Source organism: Amphiprion ocellaris, chromosome 12 (assembly GCF_022539595.1).
Source record: "Amphiprion ocellaris isolate individual 3 ecotype Okinawa chromosome 12, ASM2253959v1, whole genome shotgun sequence".
In the NCBI taxonomy this organism is placed as follows: Eukaryota; Metazoa; Chordata; class Actinopteri; family Pomacentridae; genus Amphiprion; species Amphiprion ocellaris.
The window spans coordinates 33181347-33199663 of NC_072777.1; the positions used below are offsets into that span (position 1 = coordinate 33181347).

General features: G+C 39.0%; 1 long non-coding RNA gene across 1 annotated transcript; it reads left to right on the forward strand.

The window, feature by feature from the left end:
- Positions 1-2512: 2512 nt before the first annotated feature.
- Positions 2513-17115, forward strand: LOC118471281 (uncharacterized). Its single transcript, XR_004848544.2, has 3 exons — positions 2513-2628; positions 13448-13585; positions 15881-17115. It is a non-coding gene; the product is annotated as an uncharacterized LOC118471281 (long non-coding RNA).
- Positions 17116-18317: the final 1202 nt, after the last annotated feature.

The following is an 18317-nucleotide window of genomic DNA, read 5'->3' on the forward strand; positions in this document are numbered from 1 at the left end:
ATGTTTACTGTAGAACGTTTGACAAAGTGAGCTGATGCCGTCGTGGCACTCGCTTTTCTTTCATTGTTGCGCCGCAGTCCTGCACCTGATCTAACAGTCTGCTTTACTGTGTCACCTTAGATTTCAGATGGCAGGAAGATGGTCTTAGATGAGTTTAAGTCTATTTCTATTCAGCCCTCGCCTGTCAAATAAGGTTACACAGTGAATGTCAATACTGCTCCCCTCTGCATCTGCTTGATGAAGGGAATCACTTCCAATTACATGGATGTGTGTTCCCGTGTATTGGGAAAAATATCATTGGTAAATGCAGTAGACAGGTATGGAGAGCTGCTGTATGCTGGTTGATCATTCCTGGCTGCTCGTTAGTACAGACACGCTGTCTTTCGCGACAAATTACATTATTTTCTGGTTGCACTGCTGTTGGGATTGAAAAGTCCTACGCTGGCCATCGATTAAACCACTAAAAACTCATCTCTGTGTCTCAAAGTTGCACATTTAGATTTGTCACCATGAAAATAACCCCTGTCTGTCTAGTGACAGCTTAGATGTAACTACAACCCTATTCTGCTTGCTGTAGCTCGAGCACACCAGCTCACTCTGCTCAGGATCTATAAAACTACTCTACCTTTAACAATGGCAAGTTGTGATTTTGGAGTAATTCAGGCCAACATTTTTGAGCCAGAAATCAATTCTAAAGAAAACTATTACACCTTGCAAGATGACATAATTGGTTATTTAGGTTTACTACATATGAAACCCTGAAAGTGGGTTTTCGAAATCCTCAGCCATGGTGTCGACTACTTACTTTGCACAGGATTTGTTTTGTCACCATATAAAAAACATCATACTGATATGTAGACAAAATAGAAAACTTGATTTTCACTGGAGTGGATCTTTACAGGATCGACTATCTTCTCATGCTTTTACAACTTTTAAAGCAAGCAAATCTCTCTGAATCCAAGCTATAGCCTTGTGAAAATCACTAAAACATGCAATCCTAAACTACTTTCTGAGAACAGTTGAAATCAATTGAATATGATCCTTAAACGCTCAAGTTTTTTCGAAGTCCATTCTACTAAGAAGATAAATATTCTGGAGTTTTACTGGGTCAGATCAGGTTTAGAATACTAAAATAAAATTTGCACACTGTGCTAAGAAGAGTGATTCCCATCTAATGCAGGGGTTGTCTTGCATAATTTTGGAATAGGTTGGATTTCTACCATGCAGAAGGACCATTGCAGCGATTAAACTAAAAGTTCAGCAAGCAGAAAAAGACGTTTATGCCTGGTTTATTGTGATTTATTGCATTTTAATACTGTGGCTGGCTGCATTTTATTGACAGTTCGGTGACTTTGTTTAGAGTATACCAATGCATTTTTCATTTATTTTGCATTCATGGCTATTTTCCTAGAAGGAAATCATCCCATTCCATTTTATGACCAAAACAAATCTGTCCAGCCAACTATCATTTTACAAAATATCTCATAGTTTTTGCACATGCAAAAACTATGAGACTTCAAAAGTTCTAACAGAATGTGAGGCCAGTTTTCATCAACAAGATGTCAAATACAGGAAAAGAATGTTCTGTCATTGAATAATTTCTGCAGACTTTATGCGGCAAAGATGAAGAAGAAGTGATGCAGCTGTGCCAAGTTCAGTAATAAACCAAATGTAAAGACGCCACTACATACACAGTCATAGTCACATTACGAGCCAATGTGATTATAATAGAATGTCCATGCACAACTGTCAAAGTCACTTTAAATCTCTCAAATTCACTTTAAGTCACCATGCTTTGAAATGTGTAAATACTGTCTATTGAATTTTAATTACATTTAGTATTCTATAGATTTTAAAATTAGAAGCATTTTTTATAGTGTAGTATTGTACAGCAAGATTTTCAGATTATATACTAACCTTTAATGTTAATGTTACTAACCTGCCTTTTTGTTATTTTATGTTGTTGTATGTAAGCTGCTGAACACTTGAATTTCCCTCGGGATTAATAAAGTATCTATCTATCTATATTTAAGCACATGCTCAGTTTGCGAAGCAACAATGGGCATGTGTGAATTGAGGCATGACATTATTGCTTCCTAAATTCTCAGTTTTACACCTATATAAATACATATACATGTGAATTTCTAAAATTCTGCATTTTAGAAGTATTTTTGAAAAAACTCAAGTTTGAGTGACTTGAAGGAGGAAAATTGCTGTTAGCAAGTGTTAGCAAGTGTGAATCTGTGTTTGTCACACAGTTGAGAAGGTGAAAATCCTCAGGACACTGAATGCTTATTTTGCTCGTAGTGTGTCTTATGTAAAAATCACCATATGAACATGCTAAATGATTGAAAAAACAACTTGATTTTCATCGTTTGGGGTCTTTAATGTCACTGAAAAATCACAATTTATGAACAAAATACGGAGCAAAGAGTTTAGGAAGGTAACAAGACATTATTGAGTTTCTTTGATAGCAGCTAAACTCTCAACCTTTTTCACTGACCTTCTCCCAGAGTTGCTGAAGCCAGGGGCATGCTATCAGGCCTTCCCACAATGGAGTCACTCCTGCTCAGTGCCCCTCTTTGCCAGCACCAGGATGGAGTCCAGAGGAAGTCCGGGCCAGACAAGGTCAGATGTGGGCTTGCACAGAGTATGAGGGCTAAATTCACTGTGGGTGCTGCCAGGGGAGGTTTTAATGTAAAGCAAAGGAGGGAGCAACTCTGTGTTGTGATGTTCAACACAGCTGGGTAAAATGTTACTTGTCATCTTTGCGTCCCATCGTTTTATAATCCCTATTTGTTTCCACTGAGCCGTTCCATTAAAGATTGTGCCTGCTTGTCTTATGGACACAATTAGGTCAGTGGAATGGATGATTAGGTCTGCAGCAGACTGGATGATTCAGTGTTTATGAACATGCAGTTTATGCAGTGACGCAAACAGATTAAACTAATTTACACGTCACATGCTCTGTGTTGTGTGCTTGAGGTTGTGAATAATACAATCACATTTCAATTTTTTTTGTTACATTTACATGTAACAGAGAGACTAAACCTATTAGGCAAATTGCATACAGCGTAACGGTTTTCCAATCAGCGATGATGCCTTAATTACGTGTTAGTTTAATTGCATGTGTCCATTTTCATGAATTAAAGAATGAAGAAGCGATACAGCAATGTGTGTATTCACCCATCGGCTTATTATATGATGAATGAGGCATGTCACATAAATCACATGCACTCTTCAGTTAGTGTATTCACCACTAGATGGCAGCACCACCCAAAGAAGTGTCTTGCACACACACACACACATACACACATATTCACACCCAAATCCAAACACATCCCCTTTCACAAGTGACAACAAAGACGCCTGCAGGTGTTTCCACGACTCTGAGCACCACTACGCTGCATCTGTTTTGCATGAGAAAGAGACAGACATTGAAATGGCAAGATGATGCTGTATCGTGGGTGACTGTGCGTGTATTTTTTTTCCTGCTTGTGCGCAGTTCTGTGTGAGTGCCAGAAAATGCATTAGCAGAGAGCGAGGCAGAGGGAGCCAGCAGCGGCCAGTCAGGGCCTCTTTACATCAGCAGGCGGGCTGTCTGAGATACTATTCCCCCTTCTGTGTTTGGACTTTCTCCAACTTGGACAGCGTGCATCCCATTCAGGGCTCGAGGAGGGAAACGGACTCCCATCGGCACCAGCAGCTCCATCATCGGCCCTCCCGATTTGGGGAGGAACTCATTAATTTCCTAATCGACAAAAAATTGCTTTGTCATTTGGAGAGAGCTTGTTGTTGAGAGGGCGAACACGAGCTAATTAAAATGCTCTCGGCACACATCGGCAGCTTTTTTACGCAATTACTCAGCATGCTGCATGTGTTCAAATAAACAAGTAGGCGAAGTGTGGTCTCTGATAAACTCCATTTCATGCTGTGTTCATGTCTTGCTGCACGTGCTGCCGGTTTCTCGGCGCCTCAGCGCTGATCTGACCTTGAGAATGGGGAAGGGGAGATACAGGCAGCGCTAGCAGGAGCAGCGGCGCACAGGGCTAATCTCCAGAGCATGTTGCTCGATGAAGGGTGCTGATAGTGAGCAGCAGCAGCAGCAGCAGCGTCTCCAGCAGTGGAGATATGTATCACTCCAGATTTGAGACAGAGCCCTCGAAGTGAAGCAAAGGATTTGAAAGGCAACTTTAGGCATCTGCAGTTCAGCCTCATTTTCGGCGCCTTTTGATGTTCGGCGGAGGTAACGCAGTTCAGTTTGAGGAGACTGAAAATCAGGTTATTCTGCATGTGGGCTTTTTGCAGGGAAGAGAGGAAACTTGTCGTGGAACTCAATGCTTGTTGTATGCAACAAAGCAGGAAAAGAGCAGTGGAGTGCATGTGTTGCTGGTGGTGTAACAATAGGCTATATGAAGCTAACTAAGTTGCTTGTGTTGAAGAAATTTCACTCTTAGTCCTTCGAAGTTGCTGTAATGGGGTGTTTATTGGTATTCCGTCATACAGAGCATGAATCTGCGAAGGTTAGCTGACCCAGAACATTTGCAGAGGACACAATTTATAGGGATGGTCAAAGAGTAGGTCAAAGGGTCGTAAGGGGGCCGTATGCAAATGCAAGGGTGAATAGTGGTTAATTTGCATATGGTTGCTAATCAGTGACAGAGGATAAAGGTACGTGTCCACTAGTTGCGTTTTGCTCGCATGTAAATGTGTCGCTTCTGAAAATCGCACGCATGGTGGGCGGTCACTAGCGGGCCACAACATTGTCACATGTCAGCGCTTGAGCTTCAGTGGGCCACTAAGTGGGCCCCCTCAGGCCCCCTTCAGCAGTTGATATTAAAGTTTGTCTTTTGTTACCACAACCTACCTGCTGTGTCTAAGTTTCTGGGTCTTTATCAGAACACCTCTCCCGACTCCGACCTACCAGGGCTTGAACACAGGACCTTTGGGGTGTCTTTTGGGTCCTGTGAGGCCTCTTTGTATCAGGCTTTTTCTATTGTGTCCCATGGAGGTTCAATTGGATTGGCATCTGGTGATTTTGGAGGCCAAATGATTGCCTTGAGCATTTTTTGTTGTGTTCCTGAGCAGTTTTTGTGGTGTAGGAGGGTGCTTTATCCTGTTAGAGGACGTCGGTGCTCGGGTGCAGGCCGACATGAATGCCAGGACCCAAGTTTTCCGGCAGTACCTTGAATTCTAACGAGATGATCACGTCACCTGTCCATGGTTTTAATGTTGTGGCTGATCCCTCCTGCTTCACTTCACATTTGTCAGATTTTTGGGACATCTTTAGGTGGAATCTGGAGTTCCTGCGTGTGTCTGCTGGAACGTGTGATTCGTCGATGTATGTCAGTGGACACGGCTGCACACGGAATCTGTTCGCGGACGCACACACAGCTGTATGTGGGACATATTCCTGTGACAGTTGGGGAACTGCCAGGCCAGCTGCGCCCTCCAACCACTGTCTGATTGATTTGTTGGAGCAACGTTGGCTCCTGTGCTTTCATCTTTATGCATGGAGGTTCCCCGAGGCGGTCCACCTCCCCTCCTTCCTCCCAATTTTCTGCATTTCCCTTCAATCTCCGTGTCTTCCGTTCGCCCTCCTCCACTCATACCCCTTCAACTCCACCCTTTACTGCCTCCTCCACCACAGACTGTCAGTGTTCTGAAATGGATCTCATTATTATAATAAGTGCCGGCGAGGTTCACCAAGGGACGGCAGCGTTCTCCACGGCAACCAGACGACATGTTTTGGTAGCGGGTGGTGCGATGGGGCCACTCCGCCCTAACTGCTTTCGACAGGTGAAGGAGACGGAAGGTGGGAGATGCAGCTGTGCTCCAGCATACCTGGTAGCAGATCAGCTGGCGTCATCTCCTGAGGAAGGAGGACACAGCTGTGATAGTCAGAGTTTGTTTCACCTTGTCGAGGTGGTATTTAACCCTCCTGTTGTCTTCATTTATGGACACCAAAAAATAGAATTTCCTTGTCTGAAAAAAAATTTAAAATTCAGCAAAAAAAATCCCTAAATTTCAGAAAATTTGCCAAACCTTCAGGAAGGAAATTCCAATAATTCCTTACAAGTTCACTTGAAAATTTTTATTTAAAAAAAAAAAAAAAAAAAAAAAAAAAATCCCCCAAATTTGGCAAGAAAATTCTTGTAAATGTTTTCAAAAAATCAGTGAAAATCTTCCGAAAAATCCTTAACAACTGACTATTATTTTACAGATTATCCCAGTTTTTTATAAAACAAATAAGTAAAATAAAAAAGAACATAGTATTTCCCTGTTAACCAAAAAAAGGTCAAAATCTCTGTATCATGCGTATTTTTTATAAAAAAATAATTTGTTCCCCCACAACATTTGCAAAATTACAGTTTTACTGTATTTAAATCAATAAAAATATAATTGACTAACAGATATTTGGATTTTTTTTGAAAGGAAAAATATGTACAATAAGGATTAATAATTTTTTAAAAATTATTTTGCATATTTATTATGCAGAAAAAATATTTACCTGTTAAATAAAAAACTAACAAAAAACAAGCCAAAACTATAAGTATTTCCCACATCAAGAAATTAGTAGTTTTACAATCAGCAATTTGTTCTTCTATAACATTTGACCATAAATAAATCAATTGAAAATGTAATTTCACATATATTTGCTGTTATTTTTAAAGTTTTTTGTAATGACAACAACAACATCAACAACAACAATGAAAAAACAACATCTGGAATACCTACAACTATTATCTTGACGAGTCAAAACTAAATGACAGCTCTGTAACTGCTGTCTTAAGTGGTCCGAATGGTGCTATGGACCTCTTAGTTTTACTTAAAACTAAATGAAAAAACATTGTTGATTGTTGATTTTTATTCAAGAGCACCAAATTCAGCTATTAAATGGTTAAATAGTTGCCATAGAAGCACTGCCTTCCGACTGTGAGATCACGAACCAGTCCTTTATGTCGTCTGCCAGCAGCTTTTCAGCAGCTAACTACCAGCTCTCAGCCTGTTTTTCTGTCTGTAAGTGAAAAACATTAAATGTCCGGACAATGACAAGGAAGTGTCAAGGAAAAGTTTCTGATGCTCCAGATGAAAATAGAAACTTGGCATTCAGAGAAAGGCTTACAGAATAAAAAAAGACAGTGAGCAACAGCAAGGGATGTGTCACTGCTGCAGGTTTTATTTTTTAAGCATTTTTGTTTTTTAAACTGCCCATTTTAGCAGCACTGGATTCTCAGACTTGAGACACAGACAGTGACAGACATCTACACGTGCTCATACTCACACCAAGAGCTAATTTAGAATCATTCATTAGCCGAACATTCATGTCTTTGGACTTGTCTTTGGCACGTTTGTCCATCTGTTTGTCTGTCTGTCTGTCTGTGCACAACATTACTCAAAAACAGACCAACAGATTTGGATGAAATTTTCAGGGAAGGTCAGAAATGACACAAGGACCAAGTGATTAGATTTTGGCAGCGAGGCGGCTTATAGTTTGGATCCACCGATTTGTTAAAGATTTCTGTATCATTGTGAGATAGCGGCACAGCGTCATTGTAACCATGACAACAATAAGTGAACGCTACATCAGCTGCTTGCTGACGATCACAGCACAGAAACAATGGATGCATAAAAACAGAAGTAATAAAACAAGGAATTAATTTACAGTTAAAACAGATTCAATGCAAAATTCAAACGCAATGTCAAGAATAAAACAGTGCAACTCAGCAGTTAAGAACAAAGCTCTTCTTTACCATATAGATGTGAGAGCAGCGGCTCTATTATCCAGTTTATTCCCCAAAAATATCCTTTTAAAATGCTTTTTTATTTTTACAATATGATGACGGGGATTTTTCCTCATGCATTTTCACCCAGCCAACTAGCACATTCTGTCAAAGGTATTAAATTACAAATGGAGCAAGACCAGAGACGGCACATTGGACGGTGGGGGGAGGATAGTCATTTACATCTCAGAGCCAGTCAAGGGTAGCGAACCCAAATGGAACTGCCACTACTGTCTCCCCCCCACTCGGTTTTATCAGGCTCCCTCTGAATTAGCGCTGTATGAAAGTAAACCGTAATATGGATTTTCAAGGCCTTCCCCACATAGAGATAGCAGCTCGGGCTCCGCTGGTGGAGGCCCAGGCGATGGGGAGGACTGTGAAAGATCACAGGGCGTTTTCATGGTGCTGGTCTGCACCGTGAATTAGCCATGCATGACAGTAAAATACAAGGCATGAAATTAGCTACAGCTCCCCTCCTCTGTGATCTGTCTCCCTCAACATCACACGCTCCCTTGCTGTATTTTCTTTCTCTCTTTTTTTTGCTATATTTTCCATTACAAATGAACTGGCAGAAAAATGCAGATTAGATTTGTTATTAGGCGTCAGCACTGCAGAGTTTTGTGCAGAGCTACATCCAGTGCAGTGCAGAATGCAACATAATTTGCTACGACATGAGAGAAAGACTGAAGTAATGTGTGATGCATTGCAGATGAGTACATATATTGGGAATTGGCAGCAGCTGAGAGGTGTTCTCTGAATTATTTAGGCTGCTTTAAGTGTGAAATTGTTGAAAATGGTGCAGTGATGACTTGAAAACATCTTGGTTATAGCTCGCAAATAAAGGACGAAATGGGATGAAAGAACTCTTACAAATCCTCTCGCTTTGTGTCCTTTTCTGCAACACATGCAGCTATCATAAAAGACGTCTTTAAGGAATCCTTCAAGGACACTGACTCTGCAGCGTTGTCCTCTGTGCATGCACTTTTGAGGAGTTATGTCCTCGGGTGGTTTTACTAAGATCAATGCACATAGTTACACCTGCAGCTTTATGTTTAGATGCCATGTTCCTACACCTGAGAGTAACTTTCACTAAACCAAAAACAGAAGGAAGAAAAAAAAACATGTCAATTGTGGTGCCTGTGGGAGAAGGGAGTCACTCGACATTGACTCAATTGACCCGGCTCTCCCGCTGGATTGAAGTGTTTTTGGCTGAGTGAACAGTGTTTCAAGGTTATGGAGAGAAATGCAGTCAAACGTAATGGCAGCCTGTAATGAGTGTTTTCCTGTGGGATGTACGGTGACTTTGTGGATGGCAGGTGATTTAAGGCCTCAGGGAAACAGGATTAGAGACTCTCCTGCCATCCACGAGTCCAGACTCATTCAAACTGATAAAGCACAGCTAGTTAATGCTCGTCTTTCCTGCTGTTAATATCTTTTCACTCTCAGTCTGTTTGTGCATCTGCATTGCTTCGCTCATATGTCATTCATTTGCTGTCTGTTGCATCTGTTTGACTTCACTTGTCTTGCATTTTCCATTTCTCCTCCATCTTCCATCTTCACATCTGCAGCAGTGACGTATCCCTTGCTGTTGCTCATTGTCTTTTTTTTTAATTCTGTAAGCCTTTCACATCATACTCTTTAATTTTGTGCATTATGGTTGCCAGTTTATGCCATTTTTGCATCAATTTCAGGTGGTAATATCTCTATTTAAAGAAAAGTGCAAAATTCCTGCAACAGGTGAATCTATATGGATCTAATTATGTTTTCAACACTAGCTTCAGTGGTTGTATGAGATCTGGGAGTAAAAAAAAAAAACAGTGCTGAAGAAAAAAGAGAACCACCCTTTCTGAGGTGTTCTTTTAATCTATTCTAGTCATTGTTTTATTTTAATTATTGAAGTAGTTAATCATTATTCATGTCAAAGAAAACCTAAAATCCAGGTACAGCAAACATTTTAGCAGTTTCTTAAAATAAAATTTTATTTTTTGCTGTTTTATTGAGACAAATGCTCCTATTCTATTTTCTGTGCATCCTCACTGACATCTACATCTATTCATCCACATGACTGAATTCTTTGATTTCCCATTAAAAGTATGCAAGGAAACTGGTCTTTCTTCACTTTTTGCTCCCTGAAATGACAGATACAACATTTTCCAAAGCTCATTGTTTGGCAAATTATTCCAATTAGAGCTGCAACTAAAGGTTATTTCCATTATAGAAGAGCCTACCTGTCGTTTTCTTGATTAATTGTTGAATTGGGGAGGACAATCAGCCCAAAATGATGCCTCCACATGTCTAGTTTTGTAAAAGATATTCAGTTTACTGTTGTAGAGGAGTAAAGAAACCAGAAATATCCAATTTTTTGTCTATAAAAGTACTCAAACTGACTAATACATTATTAAAATAGCTGATGATTAATTTATTACAGCTAACAGCTAATCAATTAATGAATGCTAACATTTGCAGTAGGAGACGCCTGTGGCTGCTTCATCTTTAGTGGATGAGCTGCTTTATCTTCTCTCTGACACGTCTGAATGCTGACAGTGAAACCACATGTAGAGCGATGGAACTTTTTATGGTGCTTGGTATTAAGAAAGTAGCATATTTCTGCTTTTTGACAAAGTGAGCAACATTTATATTGTGCTGAATGTTATTTTCAGTACTGCAGTATTTTAGAGATGCCTCAGGTCGAATTAAATGAACACCGTAAATCCATTAAAAAATAATAATAAGAAAAAAAGAGCCAGTTAAGGTTAAAACATGGTAAAATAGTGTTTTATTGTTTTTTTTGTTTTGTTTTTTTACAATCAACATGTTTATTAATACATTTTTTTGTGAATTTGCATATTTTACATATTATCTGTAATTTAACAAGAAGCTTGTAAAATATCACTATAAGAATAGGTTTAACATTTTTTAAATCCTCACTATGCATATTTTTTTTCATCAAGTATCTGCAAAATAATAATTTTGCTGATTTAAATATAGTAAAAAAATAATAGTGTAACTTTACAGTCAAATGTTACAAAAGAACAAATTACCATTTATTGAAATATAGATTTATGATGTGAACATTAGCTATAGTTTAGCCTTTTTTAAAAGAGAAATAAAATGTAAATAATACCCTGTCCTGTGATTTTACCAGTTGTTATTGGTCATTTAACAAATTGGGGAAAACTTGTAAGATCATTCATAATTTTTCTTTCAAATTATGGCAAATATCTGTAAAATAATTATGTTTATGCTCTTTTATAGATATTACAAAATAATGTTGTTTTACCGTCAAATATTGTACAAGAATAACATTTATGAAAAAATGGTTATATGTTGACAGTTTTGGCACTTTTTAATAAATAATTTTTTTTAAAAAAAAGGTTAACATATTAATCAATGTTTTTTCTCCCTTGTGATTTTACTAGTTTTCTGTAATTTATCAAAACAGGTCAAATCTGTGAAAACACCAATAAATTGTTCAAAAATGTACACTTTACATTGATTAAATTATTTAAACAGCACAGCCAAGCTCCCACTCGCTCCCTTGTAGTTTCCACTGTGTCCTCTCTATATTATGTATCATACAGGAGAAACTTTGACACTGAATATGTATAAAAGGACTCACTGCAATTAATCTGAATAAAATAAGTCAGTGGAAGTTTGCCTTGAACTGTAGTTCAACTCGACTGCATGCTTGACCCCCACAGCCACAACCACACACATTATAGATGTATAGGAGAAAGCCACTAATGCTGTAAATATAATTGTACTATGAAACATGTTGTGTGACAGACTGCTCAGAGGGTTGTTTAAGCTTTCTCTGAGCTCAGATCTGACCGTTGGGTGAGGTCATTCCACACACTGAGCTAGAAATGACGCTGTCGCCTCTCTGCATACGAGACATATGTCAAGGCAGTAAATGGCGTAGTATAGGAATTATAGGCCCTGAGCGCTGTGGCAGAAATAAGTGATAAATCACAGAGTAGTGTGAAGTGGACACTTCATCAGGCTGTGAGTTTTCTGAATACGCCTGCTGTAACGCTGAAGCAGTGAGTGCCATCACTTTCTCCTCTTTGTAATTAATGTCATACAGAAAGGCAGTGTGAGGAAGAAGTGTGGAGGGAGACGGAGACAAGAACAGAAAGGCTGAAGTGGAAATGAGCAGCCAGGAAGCCAGAGATGTGATTCAGGGTCAGACCGAGCGCCTTGACTGGAAGATGACGATGATGATGATGATGATGATGATGATGATGATGATGATGCAAGAGACGGGACAGATTCATAGCTGGAATTACTCGTATTCCTGGATAAATTGAGGTTTTACAAGTCTGGCATCAACAGGTTTCACTCTTCAGAGCAGCAGTTTCAGATCAGTGAAGGCAGGAACAACATCAGTCTACAGACGCATGTCGGCATTTATTCCTTAATATTTGCAGTGAAAGTCAGCCTCACATGTAAACAAACCAGCATGCACAGATGAATTTACTGCTCATTACAGTTTATTTTATTCTCAATGTTGCAGTTCAGTCTTGTGTTGTTCTATTTGAACTTTAAATGAACCACAAGTTTTTATTATACCTCTTGTTTTTATTCTAAGTATTTATTTTTTATTCCTTTTACATGACTGTGTTTCATTGTGTTGTGATTTTAATAAGTGCTACATATTATGATTATTATTTTTCATACGACAATGATGATTACACTGATTACACTCTGAGTTATTTAATATAAAGTAGTCAACAGGTTTACTAAAATATCTTTAGAAATAACTTTCAATTTTCAATTCTACTCAATTGTATATATAATATTTAGAAGAATCTTTCTGTAAAAATGTCTTGTGGTGTTTGGTTATAGGCGGCCATGTTGATTTTAGGCCTGAAAATAGCAACAATGTAAACTATGATACCTGTCAACTATGTTACAAAAAGTCCCACAATTATATATTGACCCAACTGTTTGTTTTTGAATATTACAGCATTCCACCATTTTTAAAACATATATTTCTTGCACCCTTACTGCCAGATTTGTACTGTTCATTGTGGGGGTTTTTTTTTTTTGTTTTCCAGATTTCTTCTTTCCAGTGTCAGTCGGGTAGAGACTATTAATGAAGTTAGCAAAGTGTCCATTACATGTGACAAATTTCTGTGATTCCTTCCAGTCAGACTGAAAATAAGCATTTAAAGGGATTCATGTAAAGATTGCCTGTCTTTGCCAAGCTGCAGGGAGCTCAGCTAAGTGTTCACAAGCTGTTTTGTGCATTTTCCCTGATTCTCCACAATGGAGGCGAAGAAGTTAGCATGACTCATAGAGCCAATAGCCACATTAACGGAAAAACGTCAAGCTCAAATAAACCTGAAGTCACCTGTAAAGAGACATATCAACGAAATGACAGCTGTAACACAATGTACTTTACATCAGTTTATGGAACATATAATAACTCACAAAGTACAGATAATGTTGATGCATTATTCCATTATGTCTTTTTGTTGTCACACAAATTACACAGGTGCAGTTTTACGATGTGTTCATCAATGTCAGGAAGTTTCAGATACGGTAACTTCTGAAAGTCTATTCTGCTTGTTGAAATGTTCTGGAATGTATTTCATGACATCTCCTCCTGACATTGTGCATTTCTGACTACTCCATCATGTCTCACTCTCATTTCCTAGCTGCGTTTGCCCTGGTCATCGTGGGAAATGGAGAGGCAACCGAGTGGCTGTATAAATTACAGGAGAGCTGCGAGTGGAGAGAGACGAGGCGAGGCTGTGTGTCTGACAGCGCATGATGAGAAACAAGGCCAGGATCGTGTACGTATCTAATCAAAGCTGCACTTTTAATGATGAATATCAACACATGGGAGTTATTGCTCCGTCAGACAAGTGAGACTTTCTAGTTAGGTGGCTGAAAACAATATTATCTCGTGTTCATCAACAGCAGCAACAGCAGCGATCTCATCCTGTCTTTTGGGTTATGGCGTCAATGATCCGTTAATTGATTTGTGCTGTGGTACATATGCACCAGCGGTTGTGTAAATTGAAGGATGTCTCCACTTGAAAACAGTTGATTAAAAGTCAAGAGATTCTTAATGAACTCTGGAAGAAAGCAGCAGAAAGAAAGGATTGTGTCACTGTGCTGTATTATTGTTAATAAAGTGTAATAAAGACAACAGAGATCTTATCGTTGAGACACTGACAGCGTTCTTGTACACTTACACAGTTCAGATCTGCAGCCGATACCTCCAAATCCACGTTTCAACCCCAACATGCAAGAAAAACTAGATGCATGTGAATTCTCCGAGAGGCTTACTGATGCAATATTGCTTCATCGAGGGGAAAACACCTGGAGCAATTTCATCTCTGATCACCCCAAAGCTCAGCGGTGTTTAAGAACCCAGCACACCTTTAGATCGATACGCACGATGCATTTTCTCAACCCGTCTAAACTGACAGCGACAATGCATGCTTAAAAACCTTGGGGAAAGGCTACCAATTAAAAATGGAGGTTGAAAAGCACACTCTTGGATTTGGTATTGCTGTCACGTCACCTCCTCTCACCGCCTCCCTGAGTTTGTGTTTGCTCTAAACAGAAATTTCCCTCCAGTCCCTCATGCTACTCCACACTGTAGCAACCCAAGGCCTGTTGATCAATGCAACCTTAATTTGAGAGCATGGATTATAATAGAGGCATTAGCGCCCATTGATTAGAGCTCAGAGGGCCAGTTGCAGTATGAATGGAGAGTCGATAGAAACATCACTTGCAATGACAAAGACCTGCAGACCCCCTCTATAAGCCACACAGGGATTTAAATGTCAAGAACAAGTTTGATGTGAGGGTGACTTGATGGGGTTTTATTATGAGTCTTGTGTTTTTAAACAGACCCAGTGATTTTTATTGTTTAAAATTATAGATCATTCTCACATGGAAACATTTCTTTTGATTCCTGTTCGGACTGACTGATATTTCTTGTTTTACACATTTACATTCGGCTCTAACAGGTGCACCTACAAGCTGTAGAATCCAACAGTGATCATTTTATATTGACACAGGAGAGGGGTGCTAATGATGTTAATTATTAAATCTGGGGTAGGCAGTATTTTTCTGTTGTCACTGGGCAAAAAATCTGTTTTAACTAGTGCTACTGAAATTTTTAATCGCAAAAGTATCTATCTATCTATCTATCTATCTATCTATCTATCTATCTATCTATCATCTATCTATCTATCTATCTATCTGTCTATCTATCTATCTATCTATCTATCTATCTATCTATCTATCTATCTATCTATATGTGGGCTGGGCACATTAATGCATTATTAATGTGTTAATGCATTAATTAATTAACGCCCACAACAATTTTATGTGCGAGCTCAGTTTTTTAAAATTATTATTGTAACGGACTGATATTGTTGTTGATGTTGAGGTTTCAATGTTTATTGTTCAGTTGGAGATTTACCTAATGTCAGTGAACGTGCCATGTTTAGTTAGCTCCCCTCTGATTGGCTGAGAGTCAGCAGTAGTGCGTGGAATGGCGGCTAATTCCGGAGCGAAGTTTTGTTGTTGTTGTTGTTTTCACTTGTCCAGAATTCTGCCTACTGCAGCTTTAATGTGGAAACAGCAACAAAAAAAACAGCAAAGGTTGCTTATTCGGGATCAAGGAAATTGTTGAATTTTTCCATGCATATTTTTTGTAAAGTTTAGCTCTAAATTTATCAGGTTGATCTCTGTAATTGATAGTGCTGTAGGTTCTTATCCATAATATCTATATTGCTAAAGTTAAGTTTTGAAATTTGTTACGGTAAGGTCTTAACTTTACATTGCAATAGTAAAGCTATTCTTGATTGTTAATGAAACTCTAAGCTCTCAGCTTTAATATGTATTGTAGTCAGCTAAACTATTAGTTTATGCAACTTTTGTACGGTTTAATCCCTCATATGTAAATTTCTCAGGTGAGATCAATGACACTGTAGAGTCTTAACTGATATTTACACTTGTTTGGTGACTTTCCTAATATCAGTAACAATGTGTTTTACTGGGAAGTACTTTGACCCAACGGTTGCTGAAAACAAAAAAAACTTAACTATTCTAACTTGCTTTTATTGCAGGTTTAGAATCTTAAACCAGCTCCACTAGAAAGCCAAACCAGCAGCCTTTATCCAGTCCAAAGACCTCTGCTTCTCGCCATAAACTCTTGAACGACGATGCTCGGGAAGTTTTCCCAGCTCCTGTCCCATCTCCATCACAGCCTCAACACAACACCAGCCTGCCCACTCATCTCCTAATCCTCAACCACCATCATCTCCTCATCTCCTTTTCTCTCCAACCCCATTAATAGTTGCAGACTTCATCACCAGGAACATCCTCTTCTTCAGTGCTTTCACACACTGCTCCTTCCTGTAGCCACGTTTCCGGTTGTCCTGGATAAGCAGCTGCTCACTTCCACCCTCTGTCCACCGAGTGATTGTTCATGTGGGTTCTAATGACACAACCCATCAGCAGCCTGAGCTGCAATTACTCAGATGACCTTTTACTTTTTTAAGTAACTGTGTAAAGTCTGTTTTTATTTCTGGCCCCATTCCCACACTGACCCGTGGTGCCGGGCGTTTCAGCAGAATCCTGAGCCTCAGCCTTCATTCTGCCTGTAGAGCCCACAATATAAGTTTTGTTGACAACTTTAATTTATTCTGGAAGTGTTCCTCCTTTTCGAGGGGGACGGAGTTCACCCCAACAGGTTGGGCAGCCGGATGCTAGCTGCTAACCTGCTGCACACCGTACAGTCGTCTCCACATGACTGTTTACATCCCCCTCACACACCCCGGAACCTCCCCCTTCTTCACTGACTCCATGCCAGGTTGCTGTCACTAGCACCTGCACCCCCTACTGTCCTCCCCTGACATCACTTTCCATCAGCGAGTACCTCACCAGGTCACCGCTGCTCCTGCCAGCGCCCCCCACTGTGCCCACCCGCCACTAACAATCTTACCACCTGGACTTGTAAAGCACTTTGTAACTTTATTTTTGAGATGTACTATACAAATAAAATCATGTTGTTATTAATGCAGCTCAGGGTTGTGTTAGATAATAATCAAGCCATGTATATGAACACATAGAAGGAATTAGACAGCAGTGCTTTTCCCTAAAACAGTGGATTCTTCACTAGGAAGCACATCTGTAATTTCTGAGAGAAAATACAGATTCATGAAGTTCCAAATTGATTTCATTTGGGTTGTTATAAAGTATTACAAACTTTAACTGTTGTTTGCTTTTAAAGATCCACTCAGAGAGATTAGAAAAATGAAAACACATGTTCAATAAAGGACTGAAGATTTGCTGTTCACAACTTTGAAGTCTCTGGTTATTATTTTTACAGACTGGCCTGAATCTTATCTTGTTGTCACCAACAAGGTTTTAAAGAAATTCATTGAACCACAAAATAGTTTTTAATTAACTTTTTTGGGTGGAGCTGTTAGTGTGTATTTTAACACAAGATATTTAAATCTTAGTCCCCAGTAGATCAACTTTTCTCATTTAATACTATCCCTGCTGAGAGATTTAAAATAAAAATTATTAAATTTCTATTAAAAAAAATAAAATGATTTATGCCAAACTTTAATTTATGATAAATTTTTATCTGACTAGCTGGTTTCTTCTGGCTCAAAGTGGCGTGAAGGTGTGACAGTAAGACATTGTGTTGGAGATGTTTTTGCTATTTTTAAGCAATTTTTTACATCTTCACTGGAAATCGTTGCTTCTTTTTCTCAGTAATCTGTGTCAAAATGTTTGCCAATCAGTGTAATAGTTGCCAATTCATTGATTAATCATCACAGCTCAAGTATAAAGCACCATTTATTCACATATTAGAAGCTGAAAAACAATGACTTAAAAAGGGATCTGTCGACTAACAAATTAAGAAAGACCATAAATTTAATATTTGACACCTATTTGATTCATCATTGCAGCTCTTGTGGGAACAGGTTTGAAATCATTGTGAAATAACAGGAAAGGTAGATGTGAGGAGTTGAATCAGTGAGACGGCGCTGAGGTTTCGAAGAAGAAGAAAAAGGAAAAAGTCATGAGATCAGTGGTGGAAATGTTTTATTTATGTAAAGGAAAACCCTATAAAATATAATGCAGTAAGGCTTTTAGGGCGTTCTCTTTCTTTGAAATATTTATTCTGCAGCAGATCAACTTTTCTCATTTAATATAATCCCTGCTGAGCCAACACTTTATGCATGATTTACTCACATGTCCTCTTTTCTGACGTCAGTTTGAGGAAGTGACCTTTTTAAAAGTGCACATGGCACCTTTTCTTGTCTAGTGTACTATTCACATGGGATTAGTATTTCCTGGGGATCTCTGGTAATTTGTGAATTACCCCAATGTCTGTGTTTCTTGCAGTGCATTTCACGCAGGACAAGAGAAGTCTGTATTTTACACAAAATTGCTGACATTCAGCCCGGATATGATGTCATATCTGTGCACGTCACAACATCCACTGTTGTCATGTGGTATGTAGTTGTCATGGCAACAGTAAATATGTCA